Below are 23,425 nucleotides of genomic sequence, written 5' to 3'. Positions count from 1 at the left end.
CCTGTGGGTTTCTGGTATGCAGATGCTGGCGTTAGGCATTGTACCCCATGGTCTGGTGACTGTCTTAGTAAATGGTTGGGCATGGCCTAGTGTATTGGGGCTGCTCCCTGTGTGTTGTGTACGCCAACGGTAGTGGTGTTGCTGGCATTGACCAAGTGTTTCCTCTGTCTCTTACCCCCCCTTTTTTTTTTGTTACCTTGTCCTTATGTGCATTAGAATCATCTGGCAGAGGAGCAGAGGCACCGGTGATGGAGGGAGCTGCATCCCACATGGGCCTGGAGGCCGAATCCACTGAGGGTGAGGGCACCAGTGGGACGGAGGGCGAGGGGAGCACCACGACGGGGACAGAAGGGGAGACCACAGACAGGGACTCCTCCTCCGTTGGAAGCTCCCTGGCGGTGGCGGACACCTCTGTGCCCACCCCAACAACAGGTACAGCCGCCAGTCCCTCTACCTGCACTGCCCTCCCAGCAGCCCCTCAGCTTGTTTCCTGTGCCCGCTCACCCAGGAGGGTGGGCATCTCCTAGCCCCAGGCACCTCCGGCCCTACCCCAGTCAGCCCTGCTGCCCTCATTGAGGAGGCTATTGACCTCCTTAGATCCCTCACTGTTGGGCAGTCAACCATACTGAATGCCATCCTGGGTGTCGAGAGGCATTTGCAACAAACAAATGCATACCTGGAGGGCATTCACTCTGGTGTGGCAGCCAAACAGAGAGCATTTCAGGCTCTGGCCTCAGCACTGATGGCAGCCATTGTCCCTGTCTCTAGTCTCCCCCCTCCAACTTCCTCTACCCAGTCCCAATCCCCTCAATCCCAGCCAATCACAAGCACACACACAGACCAGCATTCACCCAAATCACCACACAAAAGTGGCTCAGGCAAACATAGGCACCACACTTCAACTCACAGGCACTCATACAAGAACCATACACATGCAAACACACCAACATCCACTGCCTCCACTGTGTCCTCCTCCTCCTCTTCGTCCACCTCCCTCCCAGTAGCGTCTATACTCACACCTGCCTGCACTACATCTTCATCCACTACCTCCATCACCATCACGCCCATCACAACACACCCCTCACAAGCAGTCACCACTCCCACAGCCATGCACACGTCCCCTGTGTCCTCTCCCAGTGTGTCTGTGACCCCTACTCTCAAAGTATACAAACGCAAGCACCCACCCAACAGCCATCCACCGCACAACAGCATCCAGCACATGCACCTTCACCCAAACTCAGCAGACAGACACCTCCTACAACCACTCCCTCTTCCTCCACGCCCAAACCCTCTCCATCTTCCCGTCCCAGTGTGTCTAAAAAACTTTTCCTGGCAAACATTGACCTGTTCCCTACCCCTCCCCCCGTCCTTCCCCTTGGGCCAGGGTGTCCAGAACCCAGGCCAGCACCTCAACCACCAAGTTGGCATCCACTGTAGTACCTGCAACTCCCAGAGAATCAAAGGGGCACCTGTCAGGCCAGCCAGTGTGCAACTGACCCCTGCAAAGGACCAAACCATTCTGCCACGTGCCAAGGTGAAGAAGGGGACAGCATGTAGCAAGGGCAAGGAGCATGACTCACCCAGCAAGGCCTCCTCCAAAACTCCAGCTGCCAGAGCCAAGGTCCCAGCAGCATCTGCCAAGATGAGGAAGGGGCAGAAGAGCCAAGCCAAGGCACTTCAGGCCTCGGAGGCTCCAGGTGAGGGCCTGGTGGCCACTATAAGAACCCACAGCCCCGTCACCTGTACCATGGCCAGCACCACCAGCATCCCCACCGCAAGTACTGCCACCTGCACCGCCGCCTGCACTGCTGCTGCCACCACTACTGTCAGCAGCAGCATCCCCAGTGGGCAACCATCTGAGGCTGCATGCGACGGGCTGTTGCCTGCCTCCACCACTGGCAGCACCGGCACCTGCACCACGGGCAGCAATGCCAGCATCCCCGCTGCAAGCCCCGCTGCAAGCACCACCATCTGCTCCTGCTGACAGTAGAACCACTACCAGCAGCAGCAGCCACAGTGGGAAGCCATCCGAGGCTGCAGGAAATGGGCTGGAGCCTCCCACCACCACTGGCAGCACCCCCACCAGCACCAGCACTACCACCAGTTTGCAGCATTCGGCCATCTAACTGTTATCAAAGGTAGAGGGAAGTTTGGCTGCAATCATCAGTTTCCAGAATTGTCAGCAGGTTACCAAGATCTGAATGTGTCACAGTCTTGTAAATTGAATTGTTAACAAGACAGATTTTTTCATCTCATAATAGTGCTTAATTGTCTCGAAGTTTCTAACCGAAATGCATAGGTACTTCCTGGATCACAGTAAAAGTGGTATTAAATCTGAGAGTAAATATTAATTTTTAGTTGATTCTTACCTCCCAGATAAATGTTCTGCTCAAAGCAGGCACCTTTGCACTATAGTTCAATAATGCCTGCATTGGTGCAAGGAGAACATATCTGCATAGGCGCTGGGGGCAACGCAGGGGTGTGTCATATTCCAGAAAACACAGCGCATCCCTGCGTTTCAAAAGTGGCGCAGTACGATGCAACTATTATTGCCACTTCACCGAGCTGCACTACTTAAGAAAACATCAGGGTCTCAGTATGCATCTTGTGGAACACAACCCACAGAGCGTGGCCCAACAACAACTCTCACACACGATGAGCCATTTGGGAATGGGCACAAAAATTAACAACATATTGGACATGTCTGTGATCATCATTTGTGCTGCTTTACAAGTAGCTTCAATTTCACCATGTAATAAGGCTGTCTGTGTTGTGTGAATGGTTTGAGTTGTGCATAAAGGGACACCTTCATGTGTAAGAAGTGGCACAAGTGGCATCAATGTTGCACTACGGGCCCAATGTTATTTGACCGTAATTCAACTGTACGATCAAACAAACAGCTGCCCATGTGAATCCAACCTGCCCACATCAACAAAGTCTCAAAATGCAAGCATTGATCCACATTGTACATCCTCACACCAACATATGTCTGTGGCAGATATGCTGTTTGCAAAGAAATGTCCCAAATGTAAGGAGGGACGAACTAATAGGACAGACAATCCATAATGGTTGCAGTAACACAAGCATTGTAAGCCATGGGCCTACCTGTGCTTTGCTGTACTAGTGCCATTATTCATGGTGCCAATGCAGTAATGCACCAAAAGAGTGACAACACACATTACGCTACTGTATGAATGTCCCCCATGGTGAACAGGAAGGTAAATTATATGTTACCATGTTGTTAGTGGCAGGGGCAAGGAGCCTGCAAGGAAGATGATGGTGTCTGATTAATGCACAAAATACCTCAAAAGATTGCCCCATGTGTGATGCACAATGCAACACATAATTAACAACTACGACCTGGGGTCTGTAACATGTCACTCAGTGTCCAGTAGCAAGTAAATGATGAGCCATGTCAACGACCACTGCAGGTAAAGATTGACAATTCACTAACTCATTGCAGAGGACGATGCCTTTCTTCGTTCTGACCTGCCTGTCCTGGATTTTACAGATGACACAGAGGACCAGCTACCGACCATTAATGAAGAGACTCTCCAGGATGTCCTGGGTTCCCTCCAGACACCACCTCAAGTCAGAGGGAGGACACACAGCATTGCAGGGTCTCGACATGAACCACCCAACTACCAACACACAGCATCAACCATTACTGCCACAGCCCTGGACTCTGAGGATCCAAACATCATCTTTCAGAGGACAGAGGTAGGAGTCCCCTGCAGCTGTCCAAGAAGGTGCAGGTGGGGATGGAGACTATGGCAGGCAGCCAAGAGGGACAACTCAGCTGCCATCAGAGGCACTGACTCCGGCTACGTGGACTCAAGCAGTCCTGGGCTGACATAGCTGCTGTCATGAGGCAGATGCTTCAACAATTGCCCTCCCAAAGTGGCAGCAGCATGATGACAACAGGCTGGGGGCTATACAAAATACCCTGGAGTCCATACAGCAGGAAATGGCCAACCTCATGGAAAGCATGGCTGCCTACCACCATGATGTTGCTGCGGTGTTGAGAAATCAGCAGTTCCTCCATGCTGCAATGATGCCTTATGTGTTCCCAGAAATGGCAGTTGCTGGACCTTTGATTTCAGATCTCTATCCACTAATGTGTGTGTGGCCCCCTCAACTTCCACAACAGTGCCAGCCATGGCACAGAAAGTACTGCACATATCAGAGGATGAAGATGTGAAAGGAACACCATTCACACAGAAAACAACCTGGTAGCACCAGTTTGTGCCACATGGAAGTATCTCCTCAGTTCTGTGCTTAAGATCATTCCAGGGTTGTGACAGCTGGCAATGTGCCCTCTACACTCAACCACTGTTGACTTATCTGCTATTAACTGTCATTACCTCAATTCCTTTCTATGGTCAATTTGGACACATCCTCACTAAAGCACACTTCTCCTACCATTGTTTCATGACATGTCCCTCACCCCCGGACTCTGAATGTACAACAAATGGCTCTGGATCTCTCATGAGGTCTGTGAACTGGACATTGTATTGCTTTGGAAAATACACTTGCACATGTAAATAAATCTCCACTTACACAAGTATTATGTTAACTTTTACTGTGACCCATTAACTCATCTAAATGTATGCATTGTGTAAAGCTATGTCAATGAAAACAGAAACAAATTACATGGGTGGCCTCTAGTCAGACATAATGCCACACACTAGGACGCTAACATGAAAAAGATGACTGATGGAGCTGTTGGCTACAACCAACATACAGAACATTAAAAGCATGTAATGAACTGATATCCATGCAAGTTGACGTGGCATTATTGGGACAGAATCAAGGCCCTGCTTATGACCCTGGCGGACGGGCCGGCCCGAAAATAAAATGGAATTATGACCCTGGCGGTTACCGCCAGGGTTGTCTGCCACTTCTCCACTCTGACCGCCAGGACGGTGATGACCGCTGGGCTGGAGAACAGACCTCCAGCGGTATCAGGACCATGCATACCGCCATGGATTTCGGGTGGTTTAGAACCGCCACGAAATCCATGGCGTTAGGCACTATCAGTGCCAGGGAATTCCTTCCCTGGCACTGATAGGGGTCTCAACCACCCCGAGTCCTCCCCCCAACCCTTGACCCCCGCCATCCCCCTAAGGTGGCAGGAATCCCCTCCCCACCCCTACCCTCAACATGCACAGACACACACACCCTCCCCACCCCTACCCCCAACATGCACAGACACACATCCCTGCACGCACACATACACTACAACAACACATACCTGCACACATACACACAGACATGCACACAGACCTACCCGCACACATTTCTCATACACACAACACCCCCCGCATGCATACACGCACTCACACACCTCCTCTACATACTCATACGCACACCCCTATGCACTCCCACAACACACAACACCCTCCTCCCCCTCCCCTAATGGACGATCAACTTACCTTGTCCGTTGATCCTCCGGGAGGGGACGGGATCCATGGGGGCTGCTCCGCTGCCAGCTCCCCATCACCAGAACACTGCCACACCGAATCATGGAACGTGATTCGGTGGGCGGTGTTCTGATGACGGGGCTGTGGAAGAGGAGCAGCCTCCACTTCCCCACCGACCGCCAGTATGGCTGCTGGCGGCTCTCTGTCCGAAAAAGGATGGAGGGCTGCCAGCAGTCAAAAATACGCAGCGCGGAAAATCACCTGCACTGGCGGTCTTCAGCACAGCTGTACCTCAGCAGTCTTTGAAAAAGACCGCCGAGGTCGAAATGAGGGCCCAAGTGTCTGGAATTTTCCCTGATGCGAGCACCCGTACAACTAATATGTGTGGAACAGAAGAGGCAAATTTGATCAGTGACGGGCAGATGTCAGTTTGCCAGGATACATACCACAAATATGTCTAAGAAATATGTGCCACACTTTACAAGATTTCATCTGACATACCTCACCAATGACAGTTGATGTTCCATACTTAACTGTCAAAGATTCTGTATACATACACAATGTGAATGTCAGGAACTAACTATGACACATGTTTTGAGTAGCTGATGGCATATTGCAGCCAATCTGACAGCTCCTTGGTCATAGTGGATACACATAGTCATACATGTAAATCAAAACAGAAAGCATACCCTATGGCATTCCACTAACTTGTCCAGTGCACACATGAGAAGACCTAGACACTCAGTCAACATGGAGACCTAATTGTCTAAAACTAACACGATTTATTGACACATGAAAACAACACCTTCCTAAAGTAGAGGTGCTGATGATGTGGAGGAGCTTAGGCCAGCTGAGGCCTCCCTGATCCCATATGTTGTGCCCAATGTGCCCTGTACAGTTGCGGGTTGTTTTCGAGGTCCTCCATTTTGAAAGACAAGCTAAGCCCCCAACGATTTTTCACATCAATACCTCCTGGCCATCTTCCGGTACCCTGCCTGTAACTCCATGATGAGACAGAAATGCTCTGCCCTCTTCTTAAGAGCATTCTTCTGTGCTGTGGTCATAGTGGCAGCTAAAACATGAAGAGAACATTGGATCAAATACTACACTGGGAAGAGGTTGAACAAACATGCAATGTACACAGCATCCTCAGATGACACATGCTGTGCACCAGACATTCCACAACAATGTCAATCTCCAATTCTAGACTAAACTTCCTACCAGCCATCTAATTTATCATGTACATGTCAGTGTGTTAACAGCTATCTGTTGTAGACCATTAGTGCCTGGAAGTAAGTGGACTACTGCCTACTTGCACAACATCTGTGTCATCAAACTAGTGAGGATCAAGTTGGCCAACAAGTCCCAAATCCCTGTGCCATAGTCACCAAGTGGCTTAATGCATGGATTCCACCACTTTGACCCCCCATGCTCTACATCAATCATTGGGCAGGCATCATGGATGCAAGGTGGGGTTAACCTGGTAGGGGGACAGGAAAAAGTGGCCCTGGGAATTCTAAGGAATGCCAATGCATCAATCATGTGTACTTGGGTTAACACTTGCTCAGAGCAGCCATTACAAGGGGGGCACACCTTTGCTTACAATTGGCCCCTATGTACCGTTCAGTGTTAGTTCCCATATAGTTTGCTCTAAGCTTGAAAAGTACATCTACATTGTCTATAGATATTGCACCTATTTCCCCCTACCTTGTGGTATGGTTTGCAAAATGTCTTATGTGGTGCACACATGCTGGCTGTATGGGTGCCCTAAGGGGCACAGGAAGAGTGACACTGCACTGGGTGCTGTTACAGTACAAGTGTAGCTCGTACAGCAGCCCCCTAGAGACCTCAACACATGTACACAATATATACAATTTCCTGAGTACCTTAAAGCAATGTGTGGCACACAGTGCTGTAAAAAATGCAGTGTCAAATATGTTGGCAACAGGCATGCTAATCAGATAAACTGCACCTGTGACACATATTTTGACTGACATCACTGTGAATGTGAGCATGCTTCCCTTTTTCTAACACCTACAATTCCATAGCAACACAGGTTGACACTTGTGCAACAATTTACATATTCTGCATCCACAACATTGCATCAGACATGATGTCTCTATCCTAACTCAGATGATGTCATCTCATTGCTCACACATGCCATTTCAACACTGTATTGTACACATCATATCCTCTCACACAAAACCCGGGAATGACACATGTGACACACAAGGAGACACTTACTGGCTGCATAGCGGTTTTCAAACTGGAACACCTCTCCAATTGTTTAGGGTGGAGGTCAACCTGCAAGACATGACAGGAACACATAGGCGGTCATTACAACATTGGCGGTAAAAGCCGCTTACCGCCGTACAGAAGACCGCCAACACACTGCCGCGGCCGTGGAATTCCGACACAGCTATTATGACCCACATTTCGGAATCCGCCAAAATTCAGACACCCACACAAGTCTGCCACACCAAAGGTCAGTGATAAACTGGCGAAAACAAAACCTCCACCATCACGCCAACAGAAATACGCCCACACTATCACGACACACGAATCAACGCAGCGATCTTTCAACCGTGGTATTCCATTGGCGGTATACACAGCCGGGCTCAAAATACACACACTCTTACAAAACACAGCCACATTAGACAATTCCAAATACACACACCTGATACACATACACACACCCTTCCCACACACACAATACAATATAAAACACACACCCACATCACCCACAAACCCCCATGACAAAAAATTCCAAAAGAAGACCAGAGAGAGAGCACCAGCAAGAACAACAGCATCCACAGACACACAACACCATCAACCACAGAACTTCCACGCACCTCACACAACACATCACTACATATCACCCAACTTATCACCACACACTCCACCCCACACATCACCTACACCACCCCAGGGCACGGCAAAGACACCCCAAGTTCTCGGAGGAGGAGCTCAGGGTCATGGTGGAGGAAATCATCCAGGTAGAGCCACAGCTATTCGGATCACAGGTGCAGCTCCATTGCAAGGAAGATGGAGCTATGGCGAAGAATCGTGGACAGGGTCAACGCAGTGGGACAGCATCCAAGAAATCGGGAGGACATCAGGAAGCGGTGGAACGACCTACGGGGGAAGGTGCGTTCCGTGGCCTCAAGACACCACCTGGCGGTTCAGCGGACTGGCGGCGGACCCCCACCTCCTCCCCCACAACTAACAACATGGGAGGAGCAGGTCTTCACATATGTCCCAACATCACAAACCACCCATCCCAACACCAAGCCCTGCATGCAACAACAAAGCATGGACACCCATCACTAAAGCATGCCCACTTCACATACCCATACAACCCCCTAAACCATCCTCACACAAGGTCCCACACAGGAAAGCAAACACTGGGGTACACGATCACCCACCCATTGGACACCATGACACACACAGATGTAATAACCATCCTTTCATACCCCTGCAGGACCCCCACCTAACGACACCGGACAGGAGGGTCCACACATGTCCACACCACCAACAGAAGAGGCCCACAGTGATGACAGCAGCTCTGTCTAACTGGATCTAGATGACCAGCCCGGCCCATAGGGCACCTCGGGACAGTCGGTTCCCATCACCCAGTCACAGGCCACTACAGACCTTCCACCCTCTGGAAACACCAGCACAGCACCCACCCAGCGGGCCCATACCTCAGTCTCCAGGACATGTCAATCAGCTGTGTGTCCACCACTACAGGAAACCCACGATAACCCACCACCCCAACTACAACAGGGACCTGGGGGCAGTGGGAACACAGGGGAACTGGGAGGGCTGCTGTGCGACAGGGGGCAGACAGGCCATGGGAACCCACTCTCCACAAGGCCCTCTCCTCCATCATGGGAGCATACCACCACTCCCAGGAGACAATGGCAACGGTACTGGCCAAGTTTCAGGAGACCCAACGCCTGCAGGAGGAACAGCATATGGGCTTCAGGGAGGAACTCAGAACCAACAGCTCCACCCTGGGCACCATCGTAGGGGTGCTGAAGGAAGTACTCAACACCAGGAGGGACACTGTGGCACTACAAGGGGCCCCTGACACTAGCATGGACGATGAACTGCCCACCACCTCCGCCGGCGCTAGTGGACAGGACGGCCCGCCACAGGACCACCACACCAGCGCCCCACCCCCTGTAGAGGGAGAACCACCCCGCAAACGGTCCCTGAGATCCAGGACAAACACAGAGCACGATGCCAAGACCCCGCCAAGAAATGAAACCACCCTGATTGTCATCCTACTGTCCCACTTTGTCACCCTGTCCATACTGAAACTGCCCCAGCTCCACCTCCTATGCCCATATCGGCAATGCACCTGTGAGACTAATAGACTGGACTCTGCCATGGACATTCCTCCGCCATCACCCCTCACCATTTCACTACTCCCTCCAATATTGAGCACTTAAATAAACACCCTTAAAGCAAAAAACAATCTGGAGTCTGTCTGTGATTTTGAAATAGTGTATTAGCAATTACAGTGCAAAATGCTCTTTCAAGTTTTATGTCAACATACCTATGTAACACAGCTCTAGTCCATGAGGAATCAAAGCAGATGTCACACAGTGGGTCCCACATCTGTGAAATCATAAGGGAAAGTGACAACTCAGTGACCATACACTGGGTGAAAACGACAGACAGTTGAGAGGTAGTAGTGTTAAAGTACATGTAGTAGGCAGGAATGTTTTCTCACCTGTGTGTCACTGGAAATATTGCTGGATAACTGAGTCCCTGTTGTCAATGTCTTCCACCTCTGCTTCCCCCTCATCACTGTCCACATGCACCACAGCTGCCACAACACCGTCATCTGGACCATCCTCCTGCAGAAACGGCACTTGTCGTCGCAAAGCCAAGTTGTGAAGCATACAGCAGGCCACGATGATCTGGCACACCTTTTTTGGTGAGTAGAATAGGGAACCACCTGTCATATGGAGGCACCTGAACCTGGCCTTCAGTAGGTCGAAGGTGCGTTCGATCACCCTCCTAGTCCTCCCATGGGCCTCATTGTAGCGTTCCTCTGCCCTGGTCCTGGGATTCCTCACTGGGGTCAGTATCCTTGACAGGCTGGGGTAACCAGAGTATCCTAATAGCCACACCTGGTGCCTCTGGAGTTGACCCATCACATAAGGGATACTGCTATTCCGCAGGATGTAGGCGTCATGCACAGAGCCAGGGAACATAGCATTTACCTGGGAGATGTACTGGTCTGCCAAACATACCATCTGTACATTCATGGAATGATAACTCTTCCGGTTTCTGTACACCTGTTCACTCCTGTGGGGGGGGGACCAGAGCTACATGGGTCCCATCAATGGCACCTATGATGTTGGGGATATGACCAAGGGCATAGAAGTCACCTTTAACTGTAGGCAAATCCTCCACCTGAGGGAAAACGATGTAGCTCCGCATGTGTTTCAGCAGGGCAGACAACACTCTGGACAACACGTTGGAAAACATAGGCTGGGACATCCCTGATGCCATGGCCACTGTTGTTTGAAATGACCCACTTGCAAGGAAATGGAGCACTGATAGCACCTGCACTTGACGGGGGATTCCTGTGGGATGGCAGATTGCTGACATCAGGTCAGGATCCAACTGGGCACACAGTTCCTGGATTGTGGCACGGCCAAACCTGTAGGTGATGATCAAACTTCTTTCCTCAATTGTCAACAGGTCCACCAGCGGTCTGTACACCGGAGGATTCCGCCATCTCCTCACATGTCCCAGCGGACGGTGCCTAGGAAGGACAACAGCGACCACAGAGTCAAACAACTCAGAAGTATGTACCCACAGTCTACACAGAACACCATTCATACACAAAATGTGGCCTGTATTTGTGTTGTGAGACAAGGCCTAGGTATGTGTGACGCAGTTGTAAATGAAGCCATGTGGGCCCGTGAAATGGCGGCTGCCTGACCTCTAAACTGGGACATTGGGATGTGAGGTAACTGCGCTGGCGTTGTACACCGTCGCGGTAGGCGGTCGAAGACCGCGGCGCAATGCTGCATTGGTCAACATTGGACCCTATGGCTCCCAGGAGCCAATGACGATGTACGCCGGCGGTGATGGTACGCACCGCAGCGGACGTGACCACCGCGGACGTGACTGCCATTTTCTATCTGTTCAATCACTCGATACCTGATCTTCGACAGGAGAGGACCTACACTGCGAGTGCTCCTGTGACCTCGGTCTGGAAGAGACAATGGCTCGTACGTCTGGGGAAAGGTCCCCTGCATTCTCTGCAAAGGAGTTGGAGAAGCTCTTGGACAGGGTCCTCCCCCAGTACACGCTACTCTACGGTCCTCCAGACCAACAGGTAAGTACACAGGGAGCACGTTGTATGGGCTATGCCTGTGTGGAGAGGGCTGGTTGTGAGAATGAAGGGGACACAGATCTGCGTGCATGAAGGACTGTGAATGCATGTGCCACATGGCAAGGGTAGGGATGTGGGCCACTCACTTAGACGGTGCAGTTGGTAACGACTTCTCTTCTTCCCCTGTACATGTCATGTAGGTCAGCGCCCACCAGAAGAAGGATATTTGGCGTGCCATCGCAAAGGACGTCCAGACCCTGCGGGTCCACCACAGACGGAGCACCCACTGGCGCAAAAGATTGGAGGACATTTGCCACAGGAGCAAGAAGACGGCGGAGGCTCAGCTGGGCCTGGCCTCCCAACGTGGGAGGGGTGCCCGTCGAACCATGACCCCCTTGATTTTCCGGACCCTGGCGGTGGCCTACCCTGAGTTGGATGGGCGCTTGAGGGCATCACAGCAGACACAAGGGGGAGAGTACAACATCATTCAGCGGACTTTGCTCGCAGTGAAGGTGTCTGGGTGGGGGAGGAGGGCTGTGGGTTTCCCTAGGCCAGGGCGATTTCCGTAGGCTAGGTCCCTCCGTAATGCAGGCCATGTGGCACCCCACCTCTGTAGAGTGCCAAGTACAGGTATTCATGCCCCTGTGTCATCTATGTGTGCAGATGTCGTCCATAGCCATGTAGGCCACATCCCAGGAATTGCATCTGTAGAGCCCAACAGCGCGACGTAGTGCAGGGGGCTGCTGTGTCTGTATTGTCCGCCAACGGTAGCGGTAAGCCGTGCACTCAACCTGTCTTTCTTCTGTCGTCCCCGCCCTTTTTGTGGTCTCTCTGTTCTTGTGTGCATCAGCATCATCAGGCAGAGGTACAGTGGCACCGGAGCACGAGGGAGCTGCATCCCACATGGCCATGGAGGGCCACACCACAGACTCAGAATACACCAGTGGGACGGAGGGCGAGGGGAGCACCACGGCGGTCACAGGATCTGCAACCAGCAACACTGACTCGTCCTCCGATGGGAGCTCCCTTGTGGTGGCGGCAAAATCTATGCCCCCCACTTCTACAGGTACAGCCACCACCCCCCCTACCAGCACCGCCCTCCCAGCAGCCCCTCAGCCTTCACCCCTTGCCCGCTCACCCAGGAGGGTGGGCATCACCTTTGCCCCAGGCACCTCAGCCCCTGCCCCTGTCACCTCTGCTGCCCTCAGTGAGGAGGCTATTGACCTCCTCAGGTCCCTCACTGTTGGGCAGTCTACCATTTTGAATGCCATCCAGGGTGTAGAAAGGGAATTGCAACACAAAAATGCATTCCTGGAGGGCATTCATTCTGTTCAGGCTGCCCTTCATCGAACCCTGCAAACTCTGGCCTCAGCACTGATGGCAGCCATTGTCCCTGTCTCTAGCCTCCCCCCTCCAACTTCCTCCACCCAGCCCCAATCCCTTGTACCCCAGCCTATCCCAAGCACACCATCAGACCAGCCTGCACACACCTCACCACACAAGGGAAGCTCAGGCAAACATAAGCACCACACATCCCACAAGCACTCACGCAATCATCACACACATACAGACACACCAACATCCACTGCCTCCACTGTGTCCCCCTCCTCCTCATCTCCCTCCTCCCTCCCAGTGTTGTCTACACTCACACCTGCATGCACTACCACTACAGCCACTACGTCCCGCACCAGCACACCCACCACCACACCCCGCTCACGTGCAGTCACCACCCCCACTACCATTTCCACGTCCCCTGTGTCCTCTCCCAGTGTGTCTGTGACACCCCCTCCGAAGATACACAAACGCAGGCACACACCCACCCAACAGCCATCCACCACACGACAGCCTCCAGCTCATGCACCTGCACCCAAATCCACAAAAGTTACACCTCCTACAACCACCACCTCTTCCTCCACTCCCAAACCCCCTCCAGCTACCCGTCTCAGTGTCTCCCAAAAACTTTTCCTGTCCCCCCTTAACCTATTTCCCACCCCCCCTTCCAACTCATAGGTCCCGAACTAGCACCTCAGCCAAAACAATTCTGGGACCAGTGGTGCCTGTTGTTACAGGTATGTGGAGTGCACCGGCCACCAGGACAGCCAGTGTGTCACGGAGCCACAGCACAGCCAGTCCCCCCTTGAAGCACCAGAAGTTGGACAGTGCCCGGCGGGAGAGGGGGAAGACTCCAGCCAGCAAAGCCGCTCACAAAGGTCCCGAGGGGAGTGTCGACTCAGCTGTGACTCCTCCCAGGGTGGGGAAGGGGCAGAAGAAATCTCCAAAGTCTGGGAGAAGCAGCACGGCGGAGAAGACCGCCATCATCCCCGCTGCCCAGGAGGCCACCGCCAGCCCCATCGTCACTGGCCAGGAGGCCACCGCCAGAGTCACTGGCCAGGAGGCCAGCCCCATGGTCACTGGCCAGGAGACCACCACCAGAGTCACTGTCCAGGAGGCCAGCCCCATCATCACTGGCCAGGAGGCCACCGCCAGAGTCACTGCCCAGGAGGCCAGCCCCATTGTCACTGGCCAGGAGGCCACTGCCAGCCACAGCCCAACTGGCCAGGAGGGCCCCGCAAGCCACAGCCCAGCTGACCCATGAAGGACCGCCAGCCACAGTCCTGCTGGGCAATGAAGGACCGCCTTGGCAAGGACCGCTGAACAGGCCAGGGACCGCTGAACAGGGCAAAGACCGCCATGGAATGCACCGCTGAACAGGTCTGACACTGGCAACTCAAGCACCGCTGAACAGGCCAGGGACTGCTTAACAGGGCAAAGACCACCATGGAATGCACCGCTGAACAGGTCTGACACTGGCAACTCAAGCACCGCTGAACAGGCCAGGGCCCGCTGAACAGGGCAAAGACCGCCGTGGAATGCACCGCTGAACAGGTCTGACACTGGCAACTCAAGCACCGCTGAACAGGCCAGGCACCGCTGAACAGGGCAAAGACCGCCATGGAATGCACCGCTAGCCCATTTGCGGCAGGGGCAGTGACGCAACTGGGACCGTCACGGGTGTGTGCACTCTGGGCACTAGTCCCCCTCCAGAGCCAGTGGAGAACAGCATCCACTCCGTCTGTCCTTGGCAGGATGAAGCACTCTGGGCACAAAGCCCCCTCCAGAACCAGTGGAGGAAGGCATCCACTACCTCAGTCCTTGGCAGGATGAAGCACTCTGGGCACCATGCCCCCCCCCCCAGAACCAGTGGAGAACAGCATCCAATCTGTCTGTCCTGCACAGGATGAAGCACTCTGGGCACAAAGCCCCCTCCAGAACCAGTGGAGACTTGCATCCACTCCGTCTGTCCTGCACAGGATAAAGCACTCTGGGCACAAAGCCCCCTCCAGAACCAGTGGAGACTGTTATCCACTTGAGAGACTGTAGCTTTGCACTCCCCAGGATGGTACAGTGGGCAACCCACCCACTGTAGAGACTTGAGAGACTGTGGCTTTGCACTCCCCAGGATGGTACAGTGGGCAAACCACCCACTGTAGAGACTTGAGAGACTGTGGCTTTGCACTCCCCAGGATGGTACAGTGGGCAAACCACCCACTGTAGAGACTTGAGAGACTGTGGCTTTGCACTCCCCAGGATGGTACAGTGGGCAAACCACCCACTGCAGAGACTTGAGAGACTGTGGCTTTGCACTCCCCAGGATACAACAATGGGCATGGAGCCCCCTCGTGGATCTGGTGTTGTGCACTCATCCGGCTGAGGTGCCCCCTTCCCTTCCCCCTGAGGTGCCTGTTGTATTTCTATCTGATGCCACTGCAGTGCTCTCTCCTTTTTGATCGGGTATCTTGTGTGGGCCTCGTCCATGCATTTTGGGGCCAATGGTCCACGGACTATGAATGGTGCAATACCTGCACTACTAATCATGGTGTATATTTTGTTTATTGTGTATATATATATATATATATATATATGTATATATTTGCTTACTGTATTTTGATATATTACAATGGTTCAACTCATTTCCTTTTGTCTTTGCATTCTTCCGGGTGCTTTGGGGGGTGTTACTGTAATGTATAGATATGCATTGGTGTGTGTGTTGTAGTGGGTGAGGGTCGGGGTGGGGGTTGGGATGTTGGTTGTGTGTGTCCCTGTGTTATTGCCTCCCCCTCCCCTATGTCGTAGGTGCAGTACTCACCGTGGTCTTCTCCGCCGGCGTTGATGATCCTCGTATAGGAGCAGGAAGACTATCGCAGGGAGAATATGGAGTTCCGGCTCCATGGTGCCCTCCTTCCTCGTGGAGTGTGTAGAGGTGAGCGTTTTTCCTTCGAAATTCCTGTTTCCGACGTGTTTTTATCCGCTGTGAATCCGTCCCGGAAAAGGTGGCAGATTGGTAGGTTGTGATACTGTGAGCGGTACATTGTCCTCCGCCTGTCTGTTGCCGGTGACTGCCGCGCTGTTTGTCTGTACCGCAGTGGCGGTCTGAGTGTTAAAGTGGCTGTCTTTGTTGGCGGTTTCCGCCACGGTCATAATTCAAATTTTTTTACCGCTGGCCTGTTGGCGGTCTTTCCGCCACTTTAACACCGTCCGCCAGGGTTGGAATGACCACCTTAGTGACCCTATGTACCAGATTATGCCTGTGCCAGCGTGCATGATTCACACAATAGGAGAAGTAGCACAATTGGTGCAGAGGATTCTCTAAGGTCCCTAGACATGATTTATCACAGACACTTTCAACACCTGCATAGTGCAGATGTTAGGAGTGGGCACACCATAGTTTAGAATGGGTCCCTATGTACGGTGCATGAAATGGTCAGGTATGTCCTCAATACTTCTACAGATTCCAACTATGGCATCCATTATCTTGACACTATTGCACCAACTCTGCACCATGGTGTGTCAATTATTGTATACGGGGCCCACATGGTGACAGTAGGGTGTGACAAGGGGGCACAATTACAGTGGTTACTGTTGATGCTGCACCACTTTCCTCAGTCACTTCACTTTAGACTCGCAGATGAGTGATGTTCTGGGACTTTTAACCTATTTTCTGTGTTGTGTGCCATGACTCAGGTGTTATGCCCTGTGTGTAGCATGGGTTTCCAACCCTATTTCCCTTGTAAAAGATCCCAATCACACAGTTTAGTTGTTGGCAGTTGCTGGCTGCCATACGTATCTACATTTGGATCAACAGCATAGTATAGCACTGTTGTGTGGTGTCTTAAGTGATGTACACAAGCATTTTCAGACACCTGTGTGACAAGAGAGGGTATGATTTGTTTTTCTGCAATGCCCTGCATCACATGACTAGTCCTCCTAAGTCCCATGTCTCCTCAGTCACATGCATCTCTGGCCTCTCCCAGTACATGGTCAGTAGTCCAGCTCCCACAGTGCCCTGTTGCTACCCTGGTATCATGTTAAGAGTTATGGAATTACTAGGTATGATTGTAGGAGTGCTGTGAGGTATCCATCCCTACAAATGGTCTTTCATGGCTGGTGATGTTGTATTCATATGTGTGCAGCACAATGCACCAGACAGGTGAAAGTAGACACAATGAGTATGCCTGGTAAGTTTAGGTGATATGTAATTGGTGATGGGAACACTTGTATGGTATTTGATACAGGTGCTGCCGGAGGCTTCTACACCATCCACCATCACAAATGTGGGGCTGTGCCTATATGTGACTTCCTTTACATTGACGTGGCCAATGGCATTCACATTACTGAGCTATTCCTTGTTTGGTGTAATGTGTGTGGGATCTCTATTTAGTTGTCAACCAGTGGACACTTGGGCCTAGCTTCAGTATGAAAAGGGGATTATAGCTCCACCTGTCCTTCACGTGGTGTGTCACTCAGGTTGAGCCTGTATTATGTACATATGAGTGTATATATGTGTGTGATGTGCATTGTATGCGGTGTAGTATGGCACGTGGCATGTGTATTGTTGTCTGTACATCTGTGTCCCCCCGTCCATCTGTGTTTAGTGGGGTGAATGTATTGTTTGTCCTACTAGTTTGGTGTGTTGTCTGTGTAATGATTGGTATGGATGTCTTACCTACGAGTAGGCCATTGCCATATTGTCCATCCTGGATCTGCTCATTGATAATAGAGTGACATAATATGTAGGCATCATGGATGCTGCTGGAATATTTGGCTATGATGTTTGTGAAGAGCCACAGTGGTCCACAATGGCCTGCACATTTATAGAATGGGTGTGATTGCGGTTTCTGTAGAGGTTTTCCATTGCAATAGGTGGCACAAGTTGGACATGGGTGCAGTCCATTGCATCCAGCACATGCGGGAACCCAGCAATTTGGTAGAAACCTTGCTTGATGTCCTGCTGCAGTTGCTGGGTGTTGGAAAAGCAGATGTGGTTGAGTGTGAGATGCAGGGTCGGCTCCTCCATGAGGGTGGAAGAGCTTCGTCCCCCCCAACAGCGGCAGCTACAAAACCTTCCAAAGAAAACAATAATAAACTATGTTTATTATTGTTTTTTTTAAAAGGGGCTTGGCCACGGGAGTGATGTGCACTGAGGGGAAGTGCTGCACATGTATGTTTGTCTGGCCGTCTTGGGCTGGCCAAACACACATGCGCACAGGGTTCTCTCCGGCCCAGCAAACCCGGTTGCTGGGCTGAAGAGAGCCTGCATAGGCTCTCAGTCCGCCTGGGAGCACCCTGGCTGGGCGGTCCGAGAGAATCCTAATGCTCTAAGCAGCATCAGGATTGGCTGCAGGGCAGGCTGGGAGCCAGTGCCTGCACAAAGAAAATGGAGGAGCGGAGTGGCGTGAAGGCAAAGAGATACTTTTTTTTACCCTTATTTCATTTATTTTTCATTCCCCCCTTCCGGGCACCGCCCTGCCCCTTCTTCACCCTACGAACCACCACAGATAAGGCATATGATTGCGTCCAGAACCTTTAGAAGCAAAGCTGAGAAGTATGGCTGGGAGATACCACCCACTTGTGCACCAGTTGCCTGGAATGATCCTGACACCAGCATATGGAGGACAGCAAGGAGTTTGGTAATGGGTGGAATAGTTGTTGGAGTTTCCACCCTTGCAGTGATGTCTGACGCAATGTGGTGCAGCAGGCGTACAATGGTCTCCTGCTTCAGATGGAAGGACCTGGTGACATCTTGTTCCCAGAGCGCAAGGATGGTTGTGCGCTGTCAAAATATCCTCTCCTGGCTTCTGCTCTGCCTTTGTGGCTGCTGTGGTGGTTTTTGGGGTTGCTGTGGTGGTGCTGGTATGACCGCTAAGCTAGAACATTAACATTTCCATGATGTCCAGGGAGTTACCAATAGTCCTTCTGTGTTTTCCTTATGTAGTAGTGTGTGGGCCTCAGTTTAATACCTGGTATGACCAGGAGTTAAAATCTGATGCTAATCGGACTTTGCATCCTTTTTTGGGACCGGTTCCTTAATGTGTGTCGTTTTCACGTCGAACAGTAAATATGGCACTGGAAGGCTAGCATCATTTTTTGGGAGGGAATGCCTACCTTGCATATCATTGTCGCCAAACCACACAAGGTGGGGAGGCACTTCCAAAAAATGACACAAACTCTGACATTTACACTCTAGAGTGACAAAATATAAATATGGCACTAGGTTAGTGCCACTTTTGCCTCAAAATGCATCGCGCAAAGGTGACAGTAAATACGGGCCCAAGTACCACCACCTAAAGTCAGCATAAATCAATGCCACATCCAATGTTCCTTGTAAGGTGCGCGCGCGCGCACCTTTCATTCCCCCATCGCGCAGGCCCCTTCGGCAAGCGCGCACGTTAATAAATAAGCCTTTTAGAGCAATAGTCGTGCTCCCCTAAGGCAGATAATGCTCATAATTGAATCTGGATTGAAGTGAATGAAAACAGTGTTTAAATGCCGCGGGGAGTGTTTTAAACATCATTTGGTGTACTTTAGCATACAAGCGAGCAAGTGATATTTATGTTGAAAATTAATGGTTAATGAGCTAGGAAATGCTTCAGAACAGTAGGAAGTGTGCTGTTATCAACTTTTCCATCATTGTCATACTTCATAGTTGTTTATATGCATTATCACTTTCTCAGATCAAATAAGCCTTTTAGAGCGATAGCCGTGCTCTCCTATTGCAGAAAATGCTCATAATTTAATCTGGATTGAAGTCAATGAAAACAGCGTTTAAATGCCGCGGGCAATGTTCCTCTGTTTTCTCTAACTGGGGTGTAGGTGGCACTTAACAGGTCATGTTCTTGGGGTGTGCAACCAGGTCACAAAACTGCCTTGATGCCCTATTGCATGGACCAATGATATCCCTTTTTTGCTTTAGTGGTATGGAGAGGCTAATGCCAAAGATCTTGGCTAGTTATGCACTGCGCTGCGAGCACGTGAATGGTCAATTTCTTGGCGCACGTATCCTTGGCTGCAGCGCACAGAGACTGCACTCTGCCGCACACAGTGGAAAAAAATTAGAGGGAACATTGGTCACATCTAAACTAAGCTAAGGAACAACCTACTTGTTTGAATTTAATATAATGATGAATGAATCACCATAGCACCATCAAAGAACAGCACAAGGAGCACTAACTCCCACAAAGACTTGGTTCAATCAATCAAATTCTAAACAAAAAGTAAATAAAAGCCTTCATTCAACCATGCCCATATACTATGTGGACATCAAAGGCCTGATTTATACTTTTTTAGCGCTGCATTTGTGTCATTTTTTTACACGAAGGCAGCGCAAACTCACAATATTCAATTATAATGATGCAAATGTGGTGCAAAAAAAGTACAAATCAGGCCCTTAATTCAAAAGTTTGTTTACTATATCAACAAAAAACAATTACTTAACATAATTCTCCAAACAAACTCATTTGCAAACAGACTTTATGGAACCCTGAAAAAGGCTCCCTACAAACGCATCCAGACACATTGAGTCACCCCTTATTAATGCCCAATTACAATTATATGAAAGTAATATCTCCTCAAAATGCTTCTTGTTGATTCACTGGGCTGGAGAGATCTACTAAGATACAGGGACAGCTGGAGAAGCGTTAAGGCTAATTGGATATTTTGTTACATCTGATAAACTAATGAATGATTGTGAATAAATCATTGAGGACCGGTGTCAATAAAAGTCCTCAGTAAAAGTGCATTGCTGATGTGATAAACATTGGTGAGCAGAAAGCATCCTCTTTGTATGGTTTACGGGCATCCGTGAAAGTGCCCTTTAACTGAGTCATCATACATCAATTTCACTGAGTGGCAAAAGAATTGAAAGTTTAAACAAAAAATGGGCAGATTCCTCACATCAGTTTGTACACAGGAGTGGCCTTGTAAATAATGTCATTGGCAGGTGAAGTTTCTTCTACTGTACATTTGTAATGAACTAAGGAAAACCTCTGTCCTGCAATGAGAACAGCTCAGTTTTCAAGGTTTCAAGGTGTGCTTTGCTTTTTATCAGTGGCAGAGGCAGGTTTTTATGCCAGAAGGGGCAATATGTGCCTCAAAGGACACCATGGTGAGTTATCGCTGTTGAACATCTAAAATATCTGTGACAGGAACTGGTAAAAGATATATGGATTGTCAGCCTTACATTTCTCTACCCACATGACTTATACATCACTGCCCTTTCACAGCTACTGCACTTTTGCTGCCCATGTTTCTGCCCTGCACAGGGTACAATATACCTACCCCTCCCATGTCACTAGAAAAAAACAAGGCAAAGTAATCAGTACCAGCCCTGCTGGACACTGATACCATGCAGCACTCCTTCCCATGCCTATTCCTCCTCATGCCAGGAGATACCAGAAACATATTTCCTCTTCACCCAACTACTCCAGTGACCCTCTGCCATCCTCTCCTTTAGTCCCTCAGACCCAGTTGTCCTCAGGATTTTAGATATCATGATCAGCCCCCACTCTCTCCATGTACCAGAGTCCATCCTTCTGGCTATTATAACTTACATGACAGCATGTTTGCCTGACCTCTTTAGTGTGGTTCTATTTTTCTTTGTAGAAGCAGTGTGATCCCAGAGACACTGTACATCCTGTACTCTCTTATTTCTGACTGTACAGTCTATCCTCCCTGCTTCATGACCATGCCTGTACCCTGCACACACTAACAACCAAGAAATGCAATGAATTGCACATTAATTCCCTTAGAATGCAATCAAAATTTAAGGTAAAAGTATATATATACTAAAATATACAGTAAAGCAACAGCAGGGAATATGATACTCCAGGCTAGCAGTTTCCATTCAAACAAAACGCAGAACAAACGAGGAAGTGAGCTTCCGTTTTGGCCATGATGCACATTTCATAAAAAAATTAATCTCAACAGAAATATCGATAAAACATTAGCAGTCAAATTATTGAGGAAAAACTGTGCATGGTGAGACCATAAGTTATAGTTACCTTAGGCACCGATTTTGTGTGAGTAACTTCAGAAGCTAACTGTTATATTCTATGTAGTGTTGATAACTGTAGAATGTGGGGATAGCGATCATTCCGATCGAGTTAGTTGGTGTCAGCTGGCTTGGGAGGAGGATCGCGTTTATTTTCGATGAATAAACTTCATGTGTTTCTAAATATAATCAACTTCGCGTGCAGGCCGTTACAAAATGTTTGGCGACGAGTGCCAGCTACACCGAAGTAAACACGATCCAAACGGATCCATTTGTGCAAGCGGACGGTAGCTGACGGCGAGCTGTGTACCGCATGAGGACCATTGTCGAGGCGTCAATTTCGGGGCAGAAGAGGATCCTAAATGAAATGCCGTCATGGAGGAACGCGCATTTTTACACTTTACTCAAAAATTGGTAAATATGTGCTTACCGTTTGACTGCCACGACAAGTTCTCTGTGTTGTTGTTGTGACGGCCAGCCTCAAATCGCAGTGGGGAAGCCGATGAAACTATAAGCCCTGCCCTATTCTCATATTAGAGGAAAGTACACTATTTGCTCTTTAGCTAAGGGAAAGGAAAGGCCCTTAGCAACCAGCAAGTTTGAAAAGAGACACTTAAATTCAACATTGTCATGGCTTCTGCTATTAACATTCCTGCACCATTTTTGGATAACAGAGGTCAACCCTCCATACAGTGGGAAAAATGGATAGATCTATTTGAAAACTATGTTGTGGCATTGGATGGGCAAAATTTATCTGCGCACAGGAAGAAAGCACTGTTGTTAGGCACAATTGGCAGAGAAGCTCATCATATTTTCAAATATCTACCAGAAATTTGCAATGACAATGGACAACCTGTAGGTGATGTCTATGAAGAGGCAAAACTACGTTTAGAAAAGAGATTTGCCAAGGAAGAATATATAGTTATGTCACGTTACAAGTTTTATACTAAGCCACAAAAGGAAGGAGAGTCACTAGAAGACTTTGTTTCTAGTTTACGTGAATTGTCAGTGAAGTGCAAATTTGGACCTATGACTGATGAGCTAATTCGAGATCAACTTATTGTACAGTGCAGGAGTAAAAAAATGCAAGAAGAGTTATGGGCTGCAAAGAACCCTTCTCTGAAGGATGGAATTTCCATTAAAAAAATCGTAGAGGAATCAGACTTGTAGATATGAGAAATGAACAAAAAAGGGAATGGAAGTACTGGAGATGGAGAGGAGGTGGCAGTAATATCTAAGAAACATAATCTGCCAAGCACGGTGTTGCTGCAAGCAGTAAACATGGGACTAAAGATTCATGTGTGTCCAAACCTA

At 49.9% G+C, this 23,425-nt stretch overlaps 1 long non-coding RNA gene across 1 annotated transcript in view; it reads right to left on the bottom strand.

Annotated features, from left to right (window-relative positions):
• The window catches only part of LOC138302046 (uncharacterized), a 56,600-nt gene extending 33,980 nt beyond the window's left edge, over positions 1 to 22,620 (bottom strand). The window contains exon 1 of the long non-coding RNA XR_011205242.1: positions 22,542 to 22,620. This is a non-coding gene — a long non-coding RNA (uncharacterized lncRNA). The remainder of the gene's footprint in view (positions 1 to 22,541) is intronic.
• Between the last annotated feature and the right edge of the window lie 805 nt (positions 22,621 to 23,425).

This window comes from Pleurodeles waltl, chromosome 6 (genome assembly GCF_031143425.1).
Source record: "Pleurodeles waltl isolate 20211129_DDA chromosome 6, aPleWal1.hap1.20221129, whole genome shotgun sequence".
NCBI lineage: Eukaryota > Metazoa > Chordata > Amphibia > Caudata > Salamandridae > Pleurodeles > Pleurodeles waltl.
This window is presented reverse-complemented; position numbering and strand designations above follow the sequence as displayed.